Source organism: Lichenostomus cassidix, chromosome 2 (assembly GCF_008360975.1).
Source record: "Lichenostomus cassidix isolate B80296 chromosome 2, HeHo_3.0, whole genome shotgun sequence".
NCBI lineage: Eukaryota > Metazoa > Chordata > Aves > Passeriformes > Meliphagidae > Lichenostomus > Lichenostomus cassidix.
In genome coordinates, this window is record NC_139482.1 from 141,312,223 (window position 1) to 141,335,093 (window position 22,871).

Genomic DNA, 22,871 nt, shown 5'->3' on the forward strand with positions numbered 1-22,871 from the left:
GGATGATGGTGATAATAAGGTGTGACATAAGACACGCTCTGATACACTGGGAAATAGTGAGGAACGAATTTATGACTCCAGAAGGTATTCTTGAAGAGGAATGCAGTTCCCACATATCTTCTCCTTGTCTTTGTGAGCAGAATTATGTGAGGATGGAGTGAAGCCCAGTCTGAGCTCCTACCAGCATGAGTTGGCTCTGGATACCTTCCCTCAGAGCAAGGTCAAACATATTTAGAATATGGCATCTCACAGAGAGGCAAGATGCCATTTGGGCCAACATCCTGGGAAAGGGGCCAAGGAGCACAGCTTGGTCAGGAGAGGACTGTGGATTACCAGCAAACCAGACCACTGACAGCACATGTCATCTGTATATCCTGGAGATCCTGCACGGCTGCTGAGATGCAGAACTTCTGGAGCAAAAAATCTTTTGGGGCTTGTTGCCTAATGTACAAAGCTAAAGCAACCTGGAAAAAAAGAGTAGGCAGAGAATAGTGAGTGCTTTTCTGAGCCCTGCATTAGATACCTTTAGGGGTTTAATTTGGATGCCAGCTGTATGTTAGGTTTTTAGCAGCTACGATTTTCAAAGAAACAAATTAAAGCTACAGCAAACTGGTCTGAGAGCCTTGTTTTCCCTCAAACCTTACTGTTGCTTTATTTATTTAGTCTTCCCTCTCTTTCTACCTATCATTGTGTCAGGTTTAATAGGGCCTGAAAATAAGACATCAGAAAACACCAGTAGCAAGTCTGATCTATGTGTGATTAGCCCTTGGCTACATTACCTGCAACTCAAAATATATAAACAACATATAGATGTTATGTGAGTGTTCTGACCATAAACAGCTTCAGGTGCAGTAATATAAAACAAAGCTGGAAACCACCATATGGTCACAAACACAGATAGCACTGTTTGAAAAATCCCTGCATTTTGTATTACCATGCAGTGGGAAAAAAAAGGCTTGAAGCAACCTTTGGAACATCAATCTGAAGAGGAAATTATAAACATTTTAGATAGCTTGAATAAAAAATGTTGTTCCTCTAAGCCATTTTTCACATACTAATTTTGAATTCATTTCATTATGTAACATTAGTAGGAAAAGAAATCTTGCAGTCTAAAAATCTATTGATAAACAGTTAGGCTAAAAAAGTAATTATTCCCAGAAATTGGGTTTTCTTTTAATATATTATTTACTTAAAATGACTCTTACATTGTTAGCATAAACATAATGAAATAATGGGCCATTTAGAGGGCTAATGTATTTTTCAGTTGCTTTTTATCAACTTTCTTTAAAAAATATCACTGCTAAGGGTGAAATAGCATAATAAGGTTAATGAGTAAAGAAATAACAGAGAACTCCTTTTATCATACTTAGCATCTCTAAATCACAAAATGGGCAAAACAGATGCTTTGGAATGCAGCCGAGGAGTTGATCAGTAGAAGCTGATTATCTATTAATGAGAGGTTTTTAGTGGTGTACCCTAGTGTAAAAATCACTAGACTCCATTCAGGCAGTCATCAGTTGCAAATGCCATGTATATGAATCACTTGATTGATGTACAAAATTCAAAAGAGATTTCCCCCGGTGCCCTACGGGTTGTCATGCACTGATGATCTCCTATCTGTTTATGTTAATGGAACAGGGTTTTTCAGTAAGTAAATATGTGTAGTATTTAATTAAACTCACTGCTGAGCTCTGTGTGAAAATGTAGCCCCATTGTTCAGAAGTCCTCTTTGACTGCAGTTCTTTGTTTTCACCCCAGCTTTCCTTCCCAGTTGCCTTAGTCCCCTGTCTGAAGAGCAGCTGCATTTGTCCCATGCCAAAATGTTGTGAGCACCAGCATGTTGTGCTGTGGAAGGACTGTAACAGAGAATCTGTTCCCAAAGATCTTGTGCCATTTCTCTCAAGAAAAAAAGTGCTTTTGAATTCAAGAGTGGCAGGAACAAAGCCTCATGTTCCCATCAGCAGCCCCACAGCTGGCAGGATTGCAAACAGCGATCTTCTGGAGAGAGAAGTGCACTGGCATTCTGCAAACTGCTCTGCTGCTGGTCCCCTTTGGGGTCTATGCAATGACTGCTTTTTTTGAGAACTGCTTTTTTTGAGAACTGCTTTTTTTGAGAACAGCTTTTTTTATGAAGTTTGTTGCCGCATTTAGGAGGTAAAGACTTTTCAAATTATTTTTCAACTGAAAGGTTAAAACAGTTTTATGAAAATATGTGTCCTATCAGAGCAGGAGTGAAGGTACTGATTCCTACTTCAAGGCCATACATGTAGACAGGACAATGCAAAAGAACCATGAAAAGAATAAAAATAAGGCTTAAGGTAGGAGTCTGTAAAAATATCTCCCTCAGCTCAAAGATTTTGCTAATAAGGAAGAAAGATTAATATTTATATTATTATTATTTCATCTCAATGCCTTTTTCTGCTTTTTTTCTTTGCCTTTTTTTTTTTCCCACTGTGATGATTTTTTTCCTGACCAGAAATAGAGCAGTTGCTGATACGCTCTGCAGCACTCACAGGGAGTCCTGGCATGATTCGTGGCTTTTTTTATTGAAGACCGGGTTAATAGTTTACATTTATTAGTGGCTGCTTGCCCTTTACTGCAGCATGTGTTTGCAATTTAATGCTGCCATGTATCAATAGTGTTTGCATGTTTGGTATTTTACTAGGCACCAGCAGTGCTCATGCATTTTATTTAGACCATCCTATAACTTTCCTCATCTGCTTGTGGGACTGTACATAGGAAAGGCTCAGTGTACCAGTTCCCTGCTTCACAATTCCAAGACTCCAAAAGCTGCAAAGGCCACATCTAGTTCAGATTTCTCTTCTTCTTCTCTACCTGGTAAGATATGAGGAATCTTCCTGGACTAATAGGGTTGGGAACACTTTGTTGGATATGGTCTTTTCTCTTATGGAATCATTAATCAACTGAGAAAGCAATTTAAATGGAATGCTGGGCTCTGCTTTGGCTGTTTTATCTGGGTTTTTTTCGGAGCTTTAATATAGAGGGGGGCTCAGAATCCAGTTGACTGAAGTTATTGTTATATTCATGAAGAGCTGCTCTTTCTGCCATAGCCTCACTAACACATAAAAAAGTATTTCAGAAATCCTACTTGCTCACAGCTTTTTTTTTTTTTTAACAACAAAAAAGATTTTCAGTGTCATTGCAGATCAGTGATGCACAGCATATGACCAAGAGAAGCAGAAAAGCCACCTCCAGCCATGGTTGTGCCTACACTCTGTCAATATGAATGACAATGATGTCTTCATTCCTACAGACAGCAGACCTTTCCCCTAAATGAATAAACATGCTACCAACAGGTCCTTCTCTTGTGCTGCAGATATTCTGCTTTCAGAGAAGTGGAGGAAAACATCTCCAAAGGACAGACATTCTCTTTCTAGAAGCAGCGTAAAAGCACCAAGTTTAAGATTAGCATCAGTTCAATTCACTTGTTGAGTTACTGCCTACCATCACATTCGCAGGGACTTTGTAATCTGCTTAGAGATTGCTGAGCAGAGCTGGAGAAAATGTGTGGAATATTACTTGCAAAACAGTTTTCAAATTAAATTCCCCAAATTGCCTTTTGTTGTATTTTTTTAATCACCTACTGGTCTTGTTTACAAATCTTCATGAAAATTGCATATCAAAACATGGTTATTTATGAAGAAAACAAATCATCCAAACCTACAAGTTCTTTCATATATAGTGGAATATTTTTTACATATTGAATGCAATCTTTATTTCCAGGCCCTGAGCTGTCGTGAGACTGCTTACATGTCTTAAGGCTGTGGTGATATTTTGTTTGAAAGAAGAGTTAGTGTTCTTCAGTGTTCATTTATCTGGTTTCAGAGCTCTCTAGTATTCACATTTCTAAGCTTTACTTGCACCTGTGTGCACTGCAGAAAGAGAGACTCTCCTGGTCCTCTGGCTCCTGAGAGTCAAAAGTCTCAAGGTACCAAAAATAGTGTGTTCTTAATAATGAAATAGTTACACTTGACAATTTGTGAAGCCTCATGAGGTCGATAGTAAAACCCCCAATTATTTTTTTATGCAGCCCAGATTTTGCTCCCTGTGAAACCAAACATTTAATCAAAATCTGTATTGTTGTAATGAATATGGCAAAATGAGAACAGCTGTGGGTACATCTATAGTTGTTTTTGGTACTGGATGGCCACAGTCTGCATCCAAGTCTGACACCTAGTTCTTCAAAATTCTTTTCTAACATCTAAGGCATGAAAGAGCTGAAATAATGCTTTTTTATTTTTCCTCACTCAGTCTAGATTTACAGTCTAGATGATTTTCCACTGAGATTCTTGAATATAGACCTGAGCAGAGAGATAATAGTCTCATTTTCTGGTTTAGAACTTAAACAAAGGGTAACAGCAGAGGCACAATAAATAGTCATGCAACCATTAAGGTGTTTAAAAGCTTTGATTTAAATTCAGCCTCCCAACATAGTCTTTCTAAGTTACTATTATGATAACTTTTCAGCTGAGTACCTCAGCCAGGTAAGGTATTCTCAGGTGGTTCTCTTACAGTTTCTCACCTCAAAAGTGTTTTCCATTTAACTAGTTTAATCATCAATGCGTAAGGCACAGGAAAATGAACCACTGTGGAAATAATAACCTTTCCAGTGGAAAAAAGTCCCACACCTATGGTGATGTTGGGCAAGTGGGACCAATTCTTGGCAAATCCATCATCTTGAGAAGCACATTTTTTTCTGTTTTCTCTGGGTTTTTTTGGTCTGAGATTTTTAGTTAATATTACACAGAGCTAAAATAAATTTACTATATCTTATGAGGAATAAAAACTTTTGTTGCAGAAAAGACCAAATTTGTTGCAAATGAATAAGATTGATTGGTCCAATCCTCCAATAGGATCCTGTTGTTATGACAGTGAAAGTTCTTCAGCACGATTTTTTTCACCATTGCCTTTAACAGGGACAGGGCAATTTGAGGCAGATACTAAAATGCTGGATCCTCCGTGGGTAAAAGCAATATCACTGGGAAAAGAGAGTAATTCAGAACAAACTCCTCAATTTTTTACAAGTTGGCTTAACATGGCAACCAAATGTAATAAAGTCAGTGCAAGAGTAGAATAATGAAAAAATCGACTGCATCTTGATGTGCTTATATATTATAGGAGCCTGGATTTTTAGCAGGTCAAAGTACGTAGGAAAGTGAAATTAAATTACAACACCATGGATGTATCTTTGTCTGACAGGGTGTTTCCAGTCAGGAGATGGGATCAAATTCTACTGTTGTTCAGTATGTATTTATTGGAATTTTATATATACAAGCATAAAAGCATTTATACACTCTGAACCTCTCTGTGTTTAGGTTGGGCCTTGAAGAATTATTTTGTGTCTAGGTGCTCTTTGATTTGGACTAGTGTGAGTCACACATACAGAAGGAAAGGGCAACTTGTGTGCCTTTAATCTCTATGTTCATAATGCTAAGGAAATTAAAAAGGGTTATTTGCAAGAATTGCATTTGTTGAAAGAGAGAGAGCAAGAGGAGATTGGTTTAGACCAGCAGAGATGTTCCTGTGTGGTGTGGCCTGTGCCTTGGAGACTTTGTATCTTAAATAACAGAAAAATTAGACCCTACCTCTAGCATTTTAGATCAGGAACAAGGATTGGCAAGTGTCATAGGTGTCATAGGTATCCACAGGACATGACTTTGGGTTTTTGGAGTGCTTGTCTAGCAGCTGCCCCACAAAAATGGTCAAGAGGAGGACTCCCATGCTCTGACTTAGGAAGAAGAAAGATGAGCTGGCGCAGCTCTGTTAAATGCTGCAGGAAATCTGGGAGGCTCCTGATGGCTCCCAGGATCATGCCCACAGGCAGGGGGAAAGACAACAAAAGATTAAACATCAAAGATTAAGTGGCTTTAATTTCCTTATCAGGAAGCTAATACAGTTGCTTTAGATTTTTACATTTTTAAGGCAGTTGTAAAGCTTTAGAAAGAGAATCTGAGATGATGGCTTGCTGAAATATTTTACATTGATTGAAAAAATCATTCTTCAAAATTCACAGTCTGCACTGAATCACTCTCCTAGACTTTCCATAAAAGGTGTATCATAATAATCTTAATTTTTTAGTCTTTATTTCTTTGAGTGGTTTATCATCTGATAGAGAAGCCACAGCTTTTTTAAGAGCACCATGAGAGAAATTATCTCTTTCAGACTGTCTGCATTAGAGGGCAGTCCCAGTGCACCAAGGAAAAGAGAAATGCTTTAACTGTTGCTGGTGGCTAAGGTGCAGCCTGCATCTGCCTTTACAGGGAGCAGATCATCAGGTCTGTGAGTCAAGGCAAGGTCTGGGAGCATGGATGTGTGCACAGCTGGGAGCAAGGGACCAGAACGTGCACAGAATGTTTCACATCCTCCACATAACCTCCAGCTGCTGAGCATCCTCTTGTGTATTGTAGAAACTATATCAAAAGAAATATTTTCCACCTGGGTCTCTGGTGCACTGGCTTGTCCCCACTGTGATATTGCAGCTATTTCTGACCGAGAGAGTAGAAGTGAGAAGAAATCTAATTACCTTTTTAAACTAAAAATGGATAGAAAATGGTGGAATTGGAGAAATGTTCTGATAAAACAGGTTCTTCTAATCATTCTGTTAAAACCAAAACTGTTTTGCTGGGTGTGGTGGTTTTGATTGGCCCAAAACATCAGTGAAGTGTTTTTAACATCTAGGAGAAATTTGGACCCCTCAGAAGCTGTTCTAGTAGGTCTAGGGAGGTGTCTGAGGGGTGGGGTGTGGCACAAAGATGGCTCCTGTGTGTCCTGAGTGCAAGTTCTGGAAGTTTTTACATCAAGTCCAGCAGAGCCAATCTCTGATGGCTCTGAAGGTGATGGACATGCTGCCGGCCAAGTTTGGGCCAATTGGAGGTGCTGGTTACGCCTCTGTGAAAACATACTTAAGAAAAATTCAAAACAAAGCAGGCACGCACTTCTTTCACTTTGTAGTTGGAGGAGGAGGAGGTGGAGGTGAAAATATGTGAGGGAGAACAGCATGGAGATTGCCAAGGTCAGTGAAGAAGGGGGGAGAAAGAGGTGCTTCCGGCACCGGAGCTGAAACTTTCTGCTAGCCATGGTGGAAGCTATGGGGGGAGCAAGAAGTTTCTCCTGCAGCCCATGGAGTCCATAAGGATGCAGAAATCCACCCACAGCTCACTCCAGAGGAGCAGGTGGATGCCTGGAAAAGACTGTGAACCAGTGGGAGTCTCATCTAAGAGTTAAAACTGCAAAAGGCCTTGACTGGGAGAGATAGGCCTTGCTCCTGGCATGGAAGCAGCCTGGCCTCAGCTCGGGAGAGTCTGCACAGCACCTTATGGACAAAAGACTCATGTTGCAGCAGAATTCGGGCGGGAATGTTGCTCATGAGATTGGACCCACGCCAAAGAAGTTCCCAGAGGACTGTCTCTCGTGGGAAGGACCCCTGGCTAAGTAGAGAACCTCTTTTCCTGATTGGACTGACCAGAGGACCCCTCAACCTGCCCCCTGTCTGTGTTGCTGGTTTGGAAAGAGGGAAGGGGGGGGTGAGTGCAGAGACTGCTTCTTAAGAGGGTGGGGGTGAGAGCAGAAAACTGTCTGGAGAGAGAGAGAGAGAAACAAGTAGAGATAAAGAGTATTTGTAGTAGAATTGTGGTGATGAGTAAATTTGAGAATCTGCTCTGTGGACTGAAAAGAGACCCCACACCCTGCCCCCCCCCACCTGGCTTGTGGATTGTAAAGGAGGAAAGGGGGTGAATACTGTAGGTTTGTAACAGGGAGGGGGGACTGAACCAAAACTGCATGAAAAGTTTATTTTTGCCTGCATTTATCCCCCAAATCTGTTAGGTAATTAAACACTTTTTGCAACTTTAAGCTTGAAGCCTGTTTGCCCTTCTTTCGTGTGTCCTCCTGGCAGGGTCCTGTCTCAAACCCATGACACTGGGAGATGTCAGCATAATTTTAGAAAAGTTCTCCCAGATGATTTCAATCTTAATTTGTTTTTCTGTATGATGTTCCAATTTGAAGAATGCAAATACTTTCCTCCAAAAATTAAATTAACTGTAATGATTAGCAACATCAACAAAGAGTAATCAAGGTGAAACCAAATGCTTGAACTGAACTCAAGAAAAATATTTTGAAATAAGCAGGAGTTTAGTTTATCTTAAATTTTTATCTGTGTAGTAATTTGGAGAGATTAGCACATAAGAAAAAGAACTTGAAACACAGGAAAAGTGGGTTTTGTCCACATGAATGTGTTTCTGAATATTTCTTGCCTAGATTTTTATTTTGAGAGGTTTCCTTAAAACTAGGCTTATTAAAATGCAAATGGTACAGAGCTGGGATGGATTTCTCACTGTCTCTTTCTCTGTATCTAATTTATGTGACCCTTTTGGCTGATTTGCTAGTATCTTTTTTCATAGTTAGTATGATGACATCAACTAGCAAACTGTCTGACTGTATCAAACTCAGGTTTAATACAAGCTCCTTCTCCTGACAGGCAGCTGGAATGTACATGTTGCAAGCCCAGATTTCCCCAAACATTGCTCAGCTCCTCTCAATGATGCCAGACTCTTCTGAGGCTGAGCCATAGTAAGCTAAATCTTGGCTCAACAGTGATGCTATAACAGGAAAGTGTAGAAGTTTGGATCAGTTTTACTCGGTGTACTCATACTATATCTTGTGAGATGCTGAGAATTAAACTCCAAGGAATTGCCAAGCCAAGATATTTGTACAGAAGTACCTCTTCAGGGATGTTGGGCTGTGACCTTGATCCCTTTGACTCCCCACACAGAACTAAGCCCTGTTAGGCCAGGTTTCATGAACTGGCTCTGATTTTTAAGGAACTTTCCTATGGCCTACTTCTCTGCAAGGCTCAGAGACACAGACGAGGTAAAATCCATTTCAATTAATGCTGGTGATTGTGTTAGAGCTAATCACTGGGTAGCTTTTATAATCAATGCAGAGAAATGGGTTCCTCTGTGCATGATCCATCTTATCCCAAGATAAATATGTGGAATGGACTAATTGCACCTTGCAGATGCCTGATTCTCCCCATTGACTGCAGGAAGAGGTTAGATGGCAAGATGTTCTAAAAGTAGAAGGGGGTATTGCTGAAGAAGTCTTCCAGCACTGCAGTGAAGGCAGGTATTTCTCTTTATCTGGCTTTGGCAGTACTCCAGATGTAGATTCATGCCTCACATTTGATGGTGCAGTGTGCAGGGAGGGTTTCACAAAAGTCTTGCAGCAGGAGTTATTCCAGCACGGTATTTCCAGGAGAAGTTGTACATTTCCCTGGCCAGAGTGGAGGTCTCCACAGTGCAGGGGGACTAGTTTATAAACCTAATCTGAATACAGTACTATTAGTGCTTCGAATTTAAAGTCACTGATATTAATACCTTATTTTATAAAGCTTATTTCAAAAAAGTTGTTGAAGAAGTTTTGTTGCAGGAGCTGGGCTCGGCCTTCAGCCCACTCAGCTCCGGCTCCGTCCCTCCGGACTAGCACCAGTCGGCCCCCGGGGGCACTGCCTGATTCCCCGTATGGGGAGAGCAGGAGTAGGCCGCCCTGTGGCAGAGGGTCAGGCCTGGTGGTGGGGAGTCGAGTCAGCCTCCAGTCCCCGAGAGGCAAAAAACCACAGAGGTCGAGAGCTTCAAGGTGCTTTATTGACGGGATAGCGGAGAAGCAAGCACCCTAAAAGCTCTCAGGCTGTCCATGGACATGAGGTCTGGCTCCCAGAACCCACGAGGCACAAACGGCCCAGAGCAACGGCAGTTGGGGTGTTTTAAAGGGGGGTACGGGGTTTCCAGGGGTGGGTCAGCAGGGGCGGAGCCAATCAGCTCAGGCACAGCCTTAACGGACAAGCAGGGTAGCAAATGAAACAAAACCAGGGGAGGGATACAATCCAACCAATGAGGGAGCAAGGGAAACAGAACATTCTAGATAGGGGTGGCAGCTGGGGTGGTAACAGGGGCTGGGTAACTAAACTTCTAACCAATAAACAAAGAGGGAACTTTCAGGAGGCGGGGTGTGGGAGGTTACACTTCGTCCTCTGAGTCTTCGAACGAAGCTGCATCCCCTTTGGGGAGCTGCGCCACGTTGACAATTGGAGCCCTGGGCTCCGGGCCGGCCGGTTCGGACCGGTGAACCTCCACAAAGTTTCAAGCCTAAGTTGGGCTTAAAAGGTTCCCTTAATGTTATGTTTTTAAAAGACATAAAATGTGGGGGTGAGCACATGTACACATGCACACAAATTCTACAGTAAAAGGTTTTTAAAGCATAGCTACTTCTATAGCTGAACTAGAGCACAATGCCTGAGGAAATCTATAGTCGTGGGTTATATTATCTGAAGATACTTTTCCACTGAAGGCTCATTTATTATAAGACCTAATATAAAATAATGAATATTTGCTTTAAGTCAGGTCAGGACCAGAACTTATCTCCCAGGGAATATGCGTAATTTTTGTGATAACCAGAAAAGACTTTCTTCCCCTGGAGTGAACTCCACTGGATTTAGTGCTACATTAGTAGGCTGAGCATCTGAACTGTGCTTATTGGTAATTTAGCTTCTCTTCAGCACAGCACTAGGGTGTTTCTTTTCTTAAGCATGCACCTAGTCACAGAGATTGATTTCAATGGAACTACTCAGGAAATCAAGATGAAAATTATTTCTGCTTATTTCATAGATCTAATACTTCTGATTTTAGAGGAATAGGCTTTTCTGAAAATTGAATTTTAAAACCACAATAATAATTTTTGGTTCTAGGCATTGATTTCAAAGTATTACATATATATTAGTACTAATATAATTACAATTAGGAAAATGAAGCTGCCCATCAAATTTAATTTTATGAGGAAAAATTATGCCATTTACATTTGGATTGAACTTGTAAATGTATAGAAGGGTTCTTGTACACTTAAGATTCTGTATACCTAAAATTGCTTTCATTATACTTTTTTCTGTACTGTAGCCACAGTATAGAAAAAACTTTCAGGTTTCAATTTTTGCTCTAGTTTGATAATTCACCATGAATTCTCTAACTCTCTAAGTTGTTTTTATGCAGCTTGAAGAAGAAGAATTTCACCCTACAGGCCTCTCACATGGAGAAAGGTTTTTTATGGAGTGAGTGCTGGTAAGTCCTTTACTGCAGAAAGCCAATAGAGAAAGACAAACTTCTGTTTCCTCCTCCATTGCTTCTACTCAGGGCTTGGTAGTGGAGCTGAGATTGTTTAATGTCTTCATTAATGAGGGGGAGGATTGGACAGTCAGACAGAAACCTAGGGAGATAGGTGATGCCAAACTGAGGGAGCAATCTACATCTGAAATCAGACGTTCTCTGAATAGAGGATGGACCCATGCACCCCTCAGGGCTTCCACCCAGCCTGATTCATTCAATGGCTATCATTTTTGCAATGACCTGGAGAAGTGTTGCACTTTAGGAAAAGCTCTGGTGATATTAATCTCAGTTTGACAGCAAAGCTCCCTCTGGACTGACTTTTATAATTTATTCACTCTATATATCCTGTAAAAACTAGGCAAACAGATTCATGTCCTTAAGTTGATTCTTTTTGCACCATAGACCCTAAAGTCTTCACAGGAGCTTCAATAGGACAGTTCCACCTACTCATTCACACCTCATTCTACATCTGGTGATTTTAGCACCCCAGGATTTCATTGTCATACAATACAAGCTTCTGTCCATCTTGTGCTGCTCAAATGTCATGCTCAAAATTGGCTTTAGCTTTCTAAAGATGAGCAGATACTGTTGGAGGTAAGCCATGGGAGTAGCAACAACCACAGGTTTGAGTTAGCCAAATAACAGACTTCTATATTCAGCACCTCCACCCCACAGAATATGATGATCACTTTTTTTATACTAGCCTGTGCCTCACATATGAGACTGACAGAATTTATTTCCCATATTTCAAGTTCATAAATTGCTTGAAGAGTATTATATCACTATAACAATCCCTAGAACAAAAATTATTCCAATGAAATTGAGTCACAAAACAAAAATACCATTATGTGGTTTTGGAAACACAAGGCTTAAAGACCTTGAGCAGGATGTATAATTTAATGGGAAAATTAGGCAGAAACAGGTAATAATGAGTATATGACAATGAATACAGACCATTTTTGTAAAAAACTGTGAAGATTGTATCTCAGGCAGAAAATGCCTAAAATCTGTATTCTAAAGATTTAGAATTTTCACAGTTTGAGCAGATTTCTTGTTCATCTTACAGAAACTCAGCTTTAATTATAATGAAGCTGGTGACCTTTGTGATGTCCTGATAGTCTCCAAAATGCAAAGCTTCAAACAGAGATGCTGAAAGAATAGTAAGTGAGAATGTCTCCTTTCTCTCAGCACTGATTCTAAAGCCCAAGTATCTAATCCTAACATTTAATTTACAATCACAGTGGTAGCTGTCCAATAATTTTGCATGTTACAAGTAACAGGCTTGTTCTGCTGCTACATAGAGGCTAAAAACATTTTCAAAACCCTAACTCCAGATATGTTGAATATTCAAAAACAGATATAAAGACTGGTGAGTTTAGAGACATAGTTTCTTGTGTTACAAAAGCCTTCAAGTTTTAATGTGTCATCATGTTGCTATGAGGAAGGTATGCAGGAACTTTAAAATTTCTGTTAACAGGAGAAAAAGTGCCAGCAAAACCTTAACTCTGGAAATGAGGAGAGCAGACCTAAGCATGCTCAGGGTATTAGTGACAAAAGTCCCCGGAAAAATATTTCTGCAGGTTCTGGGGTCCATAATTGCTGGTCACTTTTTAAACATTACCTCCTAAGGGCCCAGGAGCAACAATTCCTGAATGCTGGAAGTTAACCAGGGGAGACAGAAGACCAGCTTGGCTAAGCAGGGAACTTCACTTGCAAACAAGGCAAAAAAAGAGGGTGTATGTCCAGTAGAAACAAGGTGAGATGATATGGAAGGAACACAGAGATGCTGCTTGCCACTGGAGGGAGAAAAATCATGTGGGCAAAGCTCTACTTGAGATGAAGCTGCCAGAAATGAGAGGGAATTTTTGAAAATACATTAGTGGCAAAAGGCGATGCAGAAATAACATTGGCCTGTTACAGGATGAGGATGCTCACCTCACAAACAGGGACATGGACAAGGCAAAGGTGTTTAGTGCATTCTTTGCCTCTGTCTTCAACATAAATGATGGACCAAGGGAGTCTCAATGCCCTGAGCTCAAAGACCATGACGGTGAGATTTATCAGCTCCAGGTTGATCCTGAACTTGTGCAGGATCTGCTGCTCCAGCTGGATCCCTACAAATCTAAGGAGCTGATGGGTTTCACCCAAGAATCCTCAAAGAGTGGACTAATGTACATGCAAAGCCTCTCAAGGATGTTTGAATGACTGATCTTGGGAATCCTGAGAAGTCCAAGTGACTGGACACTAGTGAATGTCCCTATATTCAAGAAGGGCAAGAAGGATGGCCTCAGAAACCACAGGCCTGCCAGTCTCACTTCAGTGACTGGTAAAATTATGGAAAAGATTATTCTGGGAGGTATTGAAAAACGCCTGAAGGACAATGCAGTCATCTTGTCCTTCAGGCGCAGCTTCATGAGGGGAAAGTCCTGCTTGTTGAACCTGATGTCCTTCCATGACAAGGTAACTCTCCTAGCTGAACAAGGGAAGCCAGCTGATGTAATCTTTTTGGATTTCAGTAAAGCTTTCCTTACTATCTCTCACAGGATCCTCTGGACAAAATCTCCAGCTCACAGCTGGATAAACACATCCTGAGATGGGTGAGCAGCTGGCACAGGGGTTGGGCACAAAGGGTTGTAGTGAATGGGGTGACATCAGACTGGTGACCTGTCACTAGTGGGGCTCTGCAGGGCTCCATCCTCAGCCCTGTGCTCTTCAGCATCTCCATAAACAACTTGGATGCAGGCCTCAAAGGAATAATGAGTAAGGTTGCTGACAATACTAAATTGGGAGGAGCTCTTGATTCCCTTGAGGGCAGAGAGGACCTTCAGAGAGACCTCAAGAAATCAGAGAGTTGAAGAATCATGAATTGTATGAATTTTAATCAGGGAAAGTTCCGGATCCTTCACTTGGGACAGGGCAACCCTGGTAGTGTGTGCAGACCAGGGAATGAGAGGCTGCAGTGCAGCATTTTGGAAAGGGCTCTGCAGGGAAGTGATCACAGCACCAAGCCTGGCAGAGCTCAAGAAGTGTTTGGACAAAGCTCTCTGACACATGGTGTGAGTCTTGGGGTGTCCTTTGCAGGGCCATTAGTTGGACTCAATGATCCTTGTAGGTCTCTTCCCACTCAGCACATTCTATGGCTGTATGATTCCAAAGTGGATTCCTACATCACAAAAGCATCAAGTTGGTGAATTCCAGTTGAAACTGAATATAGTAAGAGCCTGAATATATATGGAAGGTTGGAGAGGAAAGACTCGTGTACCAGATGCTTGCAAAATAATGCAGGTGCTCCACCTGTGTTTCCCAAAAGACACTCACAAGTAATTTATTTCTCTTTTACTTAGTTGTAAGTTTTACTTAGTTCTCTTTTACTATTAATAGTTGAAAATAGCAGAAAATTGTGCTTAGTATGGTCAGTTTTCAAAATGCTTGCTTGACTAAAATTAATTAGATATCACAGCATCCTCAGAATAACTTACTGCTCTCTGTTTATTAGCTTGTAAACTGAAAGAAGGGACTGAAATTACTTTGCTGAAGCCACACATCAAGTCAAGATTAGAACTTGTATTTCCACATTCTCAATTTTGTGCTGTAACAGCCTGATTATACTGCCAGCAGTTTATCACCTCACCAGTGCAGTACTGCTCCCCTAGGTCTCCTTCTTCCTAATAGTGGTTAACTTTCAGACTCTGTTAAATGCTCACTGGAAATGTGGATCAAGGGGATTGGACAGAACTGTTACCCTGACTTTTTTTTACAGATTTTTAAAGCTAACATAATTTTTTTTATTCTGTGGATGCCTAGAGCTACATTATAAGCCCAAATTAAGGTAGACCTGAATTCTTCAGAGTTGTTAAGTACCATAATGCTTCATTAAATCAGTGGGTGTATTTATTGTTGGTGAGCATCCCTAAAACAAGAAACTTTTTAAAGCTGTCTGAATGCAGACACTTAAGCCTAAAACTAAAGACCTTATTTTTAAGTGACAAGATTCATTATCAAGTCAGAAAACAGTTTTCTATATAGTATGTTTCAGAGTAGTGCTGGGAGAATTTCTTTTTTTAAAGAAAACACAGATTTCCAATATGTAGTGTTATGTTCTTAAATCAGGTAACTAAGAATAAATGTGACGGTTTTTTTAGATGAATTTAGTTTGTCCCTAGACTTGGTAGGCAACACAGAATGCCTGTTCTTATGAGAACAAGGAATATATATTCCTTGTGAGATATATTCTTTTAGATGCAATGAGGCCATTTGTTAACACTTTCCCAGAAAAGTTCTGTAATCTTTGTCAGTTATGAGGACTGGCTTTCACTGTATTAGGCTGACCCACTCCTAGTACAGCACTTCAGTAAAAAGGAACAACTGCATGAAGGCAATAAAAATTCAAATTCAGAATTATAACCCTATGTGTTAATGAAGGAAAAATATAATGCTTAATGAAAAAAAAAAATTGTTTGTTTTTGTCCTTTACCTGATGAGGAACACTAAGAACTAGCTACCCAAAGCTTTAATGCAGAAGCACTGCTAGAATAGTATAAGTGGGCCCTCCTCTCTGATGGTCTGAAAAGGAAGGAGTAAATGCTCTTGAAGTAGTTAAAGAAAATTCTGTTAAAATTCTCACCTTAGGCCTGTGGAAAGACAGTATTAAATGTCATCCCTCTGCCTCCTGCCATCAGATGTCCTGTTTGGGACCTGACAGATTACCTTTCACAAAGAAACAGGTTAAGTATGTTCATTTTACTTGTGTTGAAGTTCTTTTTAAGAGGCAATTGTCAACAAAGGAGTTTTTTACATGTTTATCTGTCCCAACTACACTAGGCACTATTGCTGAACAAAAACCTTGAAATAGTAAAAAATGAGCACTCAGACCTCATGAAAAAGTGGGATCCAACGCAGAGCTCAGGCAGCTGGAGTGCAAGAGACCAAGGGAGTGCAAGGAGGAGAGATTTGTACCCACAAACCCAGTGCCAGGCTTTGCAAGAATGAAAAAGAGTTTATGCCATGTTATTCTTTGTTGTGTATTTGTCCTCCCCTGTTTACAGGAACATATGAAGTGTCTGAGTTTTTGACTCTTCCTTCCTCTGGGCTGTGTAAGGACAGCTGTGCTTAAGAGAGATTAAAGCAATGGTTAGACCTCTCCATCGTGCCTCAGCTGCAGTGAATTTCCCCCCTGGCAGTGCTGGCAGCCCAGTGACATGGCAGCAGCCCCCATCAGCCCATGCCCAGGGACTTCTCTGTGAGTGGAAGCAGCAGGAAGCTTGAACAGCAGCCTTACTGACTGATCTGAAACTGGGGACAGAGGCTACCAGGCCAGTTTCACAATGTCAAAGTGGGATTTTTGTCAAACACAATGAGAATCTGGGATGAAGCTTTCTCCATTTCATTGCCATACCTGACCTAAGCTAGCCAGGCAGAGTACATTGGCTGCAGTGGTGCATTTCCTGGAGCAGGGAACACCTTTTCCACTATCACACCCCTGCCACAGGTGCAAGCAGGGGAGATCTGACCACCACAATCCAGATTTTTCTGTCACCCTCTTGCAAGCAGCATTACAGCTATAAACACAGCTATGAGAAGAGCATATAAAGCAGTCATGTAATTACAGTGACTTAGTGGTCACTGTAATGACCACTAAGCAGTGGGAATATAGTTAACTGTTGACTCACAGTAGCACATCCCCACTGCATGCAAAGTGAGGGAGAAGATTGAGACACATGGCAGCAGACTGTGGCTGCCCCAAAACCACTTACTGCTGTTTCTCAAAGCTCCTTCCTTCCCAGGATGTTGTCTAATGAGCTCTTTATACACTCCATTATAGAAATCACTTATTTCTCAACATTACTGTAATAAAGAGAAATCTAATTATTAAACAGTTCCTTCCTCTGCCCTGTGTTTTAAATAATGTTGCACATAGGAAGTTTACCTGTTTCCCAAATCCTTGTTAATACTGTCTGATTTAATTTGAAAGCAGTAAATTCAGTGGTTAGATAGACCAGTATTTTAAATGAAATCACATCCTTATCTGTGCATCCCTTGCAGGCTTACTTACTGTCATACCTAAATAAATGTGCCTGGATATTGCAGACAAATGAACATCCACATAATGCTTTACATCCAAGGTCTCATTCCAAAGGGTCTGCTTATTCAATGAGGCATTCCAATTAGATACCTGACTTGTCATGGCCTATCAAAATGTGTCAGAATAAATTCTGAGCTGACCTAAATCAACACAGTTCCATCTCACCAGTGGACCATGAACTAAAGCCAACTTCAGCAAAGGGAGAATCTGTCTCACTGCTATTTCAGGCCTTGCAATAAGTTCCTTATGAAAGAGCTCCTAGCCAAGAATTATTCATAGGAATTGGAAAATAACTTCAAACATAAAATAAATCAGACAGAATAGAAATCTCTCTGCATTCACTCTGTGAACTCAACTCAGAATTCATCATTTCTGAGAGAAGCTTGCATTAGGCAGAAGTATCTGCCAGAGCACTATCTCTGCTGGGTAGCAATATCATTGCCCCATTCCAAATACTTCATGGTCAGGGCATTCTTCTAGGTGCTGGGAAATGTCAATTTCAAATACACTGGGGACCACAGTGACACAGTGTCACAATCTCCCTGTGGCACAGCCAGCAGTTGGGCAGGTTCCCATGTGCTCCCCCAGTAATACAATGGGTTGGTTCCAGTGTGCTGTGTTAAAATCTTTAGCTATGTTGTAGCTGACTTACAGCAAAAATGGGAACCTGCTCTCTTTTACTGAGATGCTGGGACATTTTACAAAAGAGTCAGAATTGTCTCTTAGGTTTTCAGGATGTTTGGCAACTCTGCTTGTAGCAGCTGCCTCACAGGCTTTGGTCCCAAACCAACTATCCAGAGATACCCAACTCCTACTAAAGTCTAGGTCATCCACTCTTGCCATTGGCCTCTTCTGTCCAAACTGCTCTTCAGAGCCATTGTAGCATTATTTTCAGATTATAATAATTTAAAAAACCTAAGACTACTTCTCTTAAAGTTGTTGTAAATACTTCAGTTGGTTTAGAACAACTTCACCAAAGGACCAGGACTAAGACAATTTGAATAAGCAGGTTTCTCATTTACGTGCTAACCTCTCCTTCCTCTGATTATCACTTCACTGAAGTGAATCGATGGCTTTTGACTTCCACCAACACAAATAATCCATTTTTTAGCCAACCACATTTATTATGTCTATTTATACACCAAGAACAAATTTATCTGAAGCCAATGGCACTTTCTCCTTATTGTGAATTCTAGCGTGCAGAGAAAATGAAAGAGACTGATCTCAAGCTTAGAAAATCCAAACTCTGAGATAACAAATTCTTTCATGGAGGGCCATCTGATATCTCAAGAAATAAATTCTATATCTCTTCATTCTGCTTTTGTGCCCATGTCTAGTGCTCAAGTCACTTCTACAGTGAACTTTCTATTTCTATATATGACTGTGCTTCTTCTTTATTCCTTTTTGTCTGATGCCTTCTTGTTAGGTGTTAAAATTCTTAAAAATCAGAAACCCATACCATGTGTGACCTTTCTTTATTTTCCATAACAAAGGCACCTGCCGTTTGACCTTGTCATCTAGACATTTGTCGCTGTCAGCTTGGGATTCCAGAAAGGTTTTCATTTTCTTTGGAACACTGTCCTTCTCACTTTGGTAGTGAACCAATTCTTGAGAGGTCAGTATGGGCTATTGTCACTTGCATTCACCACAGACCAGAATTGTAAATGTTTTTTGAAAATCAAACAGTGCATCAAATACTGCAGCCATCTCATGATGTTCTACCTCCTAGGGTGTATATCTAAAAATCTTCCAAAAAGTAGAGACCCAAATCAAGTGAATCAAGAGATCTATCAACTCAGCAAGTGTTGCTACATGGAATTTTCTGACCTGCATTATGCAGGAAGACAGACAAGGATGGTCTGATAGGTTTTTTCACCTTAGAACTTATGTCTTTATCAGCCTTTTCATTGGAATCACCCATATTTGCATCAGTTGAGGTTCTGACCCATTTCTTTCATTCATCCTTTTTCCCTGGGGAAGAAATGGTTTCTGTGCCTATAAATCAATTTAGTAATTTGGGTTTTTTTCCTTCTTAGAAGAAAAAGTAAAGTTCCCCATATTCTGATACATTAAGACTAATTATTCTCCAAAGATCAGTAAGTTTTTTGAAAGAGGAAAGGAACAGATAAATGAAAAGGTCACAGATTTATCCTCTATTGCCTCTCATGAAGCACACAATGTGTCTAACACCTGGCAAATCTCATTGTGTACTCAGTATGTTACACACATTTTGTCTCAGCATTTCTTTTGTTCAGATTATCATAGTATTCTGTTCTCAGTGACAAAACTGTGATCTTGAAATGGTTTATAATGGGATACTTAGATTTATTTTGAACATGCTTAAATATTCTAAATGCACTAAGAATTCTAAATCAAGCAGTAACTAGACTAGCACGGTAATTCACAAAGCATTTGAAAATAAATTCTTCACTCTGTAGACTTCTAGAAACAAACACCTGCACACAGATACATATTTTACATACAGTAAAACTAATGGAATAAAATTGAAGTCATAATTTAAAAGTACAATTTAAGATGAGAAAAAACATTAATGCTACAGTTGTCCCCTAAACAAATTCTGTGCACAAGTTCTGTAGTCACAGTTAAATGCAAAAGAAAGGAAAGGTATGGAAATGTACAGTTAAGGCATCCAGACAATCTTAATGTGTGCCAGTGTAATAAGAGAAAATACACATTAAATTTAATCTACTTGTGTTTTCGCCTCAATTTGTATTAATTTGACCTAGTGAACTTATTTTTCTTTTTTTTTTTCTTTTCATGATTTCACTCAAAGGTAGAATTGAAGTTATTTTATTATCTTATCTGTATAAATTCTGATTCACCATGTTTATTTATTTTTTTCAGAGTAAAATAATTCATCAAGTCTAAAGAGCAGATGAGAAGTCATTCAAAGGAGAAAAACTTATATGGAGTAAAATGAAGAGAATGGGAATGAATACATGATATTGTGCGTTGATCTTATTGTTCCCTTCTTTTCTCTTCACATGACAAACAAAATCAAACAGCTTTATGGACTATGGCCAGATATAATCTAAATATCTAAAGGTATTTAAGCTGGAATTGTTCACTCTGGAAGAGAGAAGGCCCAAGGGAGCCCTAATAGCATTAACCTATATTCCCTAAAGAGGGCTTATAAGAGAGCAGGAGAGGGATTGTTATAGGGGCAGACAGGACAAGGTAATGGCTTCAGTCTGAAAGGGAGTAGGTTTGAGTTAGATGTTGCCAAGAAATTCTTTACTGTGAGGATAGTGACGCACTGGATCAAGGTTGTCCTGACAAAGCGTGGCTGCCCCATCCCTGGAAGTGTTCAAGGCCAGGTTGGATGGGGCTTTGAGCAACCTGATCTGGTGGGAGGTGTTCCTGCCTATGGCAGGGAGGTGATTTTCATCATCACCAAGGAATGATGAAATTAATTCTTAATATATAAGGCATGTATAAAATGACTATTAAATTAAATTTTTTTAAATTAGGTATGGAATAGTGGGTTGTAATTTAGACAGTTTGCAATTTCTGAATCAAAGTAAATAATTAAATATTACTGTGGTGGTTTTGATTGGCCCAAAACATCAGTGAAGGGTTTTTAACATCTAGGAGAAATTTGGACCCCTCAGAAGCTGTTCTAGTAGGTCTAGGGAGGTGTCTGAGGGGTGGGGTGTGGCACAAAGATGGCTCCTGTGTGTCCTGAGTGCAAGTTCTGGAAGTTTTACATCAAGTCCAGCAGAGCCAATCTCTGATGGCTCTGAAGGTGATGGACATGCTGCCGGCCAAGTTTGGGCCAATTGGAGGTGCTGGTTATGCCTCTGTGAAAACATATTTAAGAAAAATTCCAAACAAAGCAGGCGCGCACTTCTTTCACTTTGTAGTTGGAGGAGGAGGAGGTGGAGGTGAAAATATGTGAGGGAGAACAGCATGGAGAGTGCCAAGGTCAGTGAAGAAGGAGGGAGAAAGAGGTGCTCCAGTGCTTCCGGCACCGGAGCTGAAACTTTCTGCTAGCTGTGGTGGAAGCTATGGGGGAGCCAGAAATTCCTCCTGCAGCCCATGGAGTCCATAAGGATGCAGAAATCCACCCACAGCTCACTCCAGAGGGGCAGGTGGATGCCTGAAAAAGACTGTGAACCAGTGGGAGTCTCATCTAAGAGTTAAAACTGCAAAAGGCCTTGACTGGGAGAGATAGGCCTTGCTCCTGGCATGGAAGCAGCTTGGACTCGGCTCAGGAGAGTCTGCACAGCACCTTATGGACAAAAGAACTCATGTTGCAGCAGAATTTGGGCGGGATGTTGCTCATGAGATTGGACCCACGCCAAAGAAGTTCCCAGAGAACTGTCTCTCGTGGGAAGGAGCCCTGGCTAAGTAGAGAACCTCTTTTCCTGATTGGACTGACCAGAGGACCCCTCAACCTGCCCCTGTCTGTGTTGCTGGTTTGGAGAGAGGGAAGGGGGGGGGTGAGTGGAGAGACTGCTTCTTAAGAGAGTATGGGTGAGAGCAGAAAACTGTCTGGAGAGAGAGAGAGAAACAAGTAGAGATAAAGAGTATTTGTAGTAGAAGAATTGTAGTAATGAATAAATTTGAGAATCTGCTCTGTGGACTGAAAAGAGACCCCACACCCTGCCCCCCCCCCCCACCTGGCTTGTGGATTGTAAAGGAGGAAAGGGGGTGAATACTGTAGGTTTGTAAGAGGGAGGGGGCAGCGAACAAAATAATGTATGAAAAGTTTATTTTTGCCTTGCATTTATCCTCCAATTCTGTTAGGTAATTAAATCACCTTTTTTGCAACTTTAAGCTTGAAGCCTGTTTGCCCTTCTTTCGTGCGTCCTCCTGGCAAGGTCCTGTCTTAAACCCATGACATATTACATTACAGATTCTGGGAAACATTACCTACATTGTAAATAGAAAGAAAAAATGTTTGAATATATTAATGAGGAGGTGCAAAGATTTATGCCTTCTCTAAAAGAAACAGTAAACATTGCCATGATCAGATAAATCTTTTTTATCTAGAAGCATAAAGAATAGGACATATGCATCCATTATATCGAAATTTTTTATAAATCTTGGCATATTTCACCTTTATTCATGCAAACACCTTGTCATCTTCTTGCTGTATTGTAAACTTTAAGATAGGTTTTTTACCTAGTTGTCACCTGTTGAGCATCAACACAAGCCATTTATTTAGACTATATTATAAAAAATACTGCAGTTTAGCTCATGGGTAAATTAGAATTAAGTTAAACAAATCATTTGAACTTCCCTGGTGGCTTTTGCGTCAGTGATTCAACAGCAATTTGCTCTTTTACTCGCTAAACAAAATTTTTGTCACCAGGTACAATCTTTTTTGTTTGGACTAATAAATAATAAGTTTCTGCACTGCAATATATATATATATATATATATATGCATAGTATATATATATTACCAGTTAGTGAGCTAATTCTTTTTTTAAAGTAAGTTTTGGAATTAAATTGGTACCAAAACCATTATCTGTTATGAATAAATTCTGTGAGTTTATAGACTGCTCTTCAGACTTCAGTATTAGGATACATGGGGCTTAATTTTTCTGGGGGTAAAACTCAAGCATAAACATTTGCATCATTAATCTC

At 40.3% G+C, this 22,871-nt stretch overlaps 1 long non-coding RNA gene across 1 annotated transcript; it reads left to right on the forward strand.

Annotated features, from left to right (window-relative positions):
• The first annotated feature begins 2,733 nt into the window (after positions 1-2,733).
• Positions 2,734-22,354, forward strand: LOC146442413 (uncharacterized). Its single transcript, XR_014849595.1, has 3 exons — positions 2,734-2,838; positions 20,122-20,823; positions 22,136-22,354. It is a non-coding gene; the product is annotated as an uncharacterized LOC146442413 (long non-coding RNA).
• Positions 22,355-22,871: the final 517 nt, after the last annotated feature.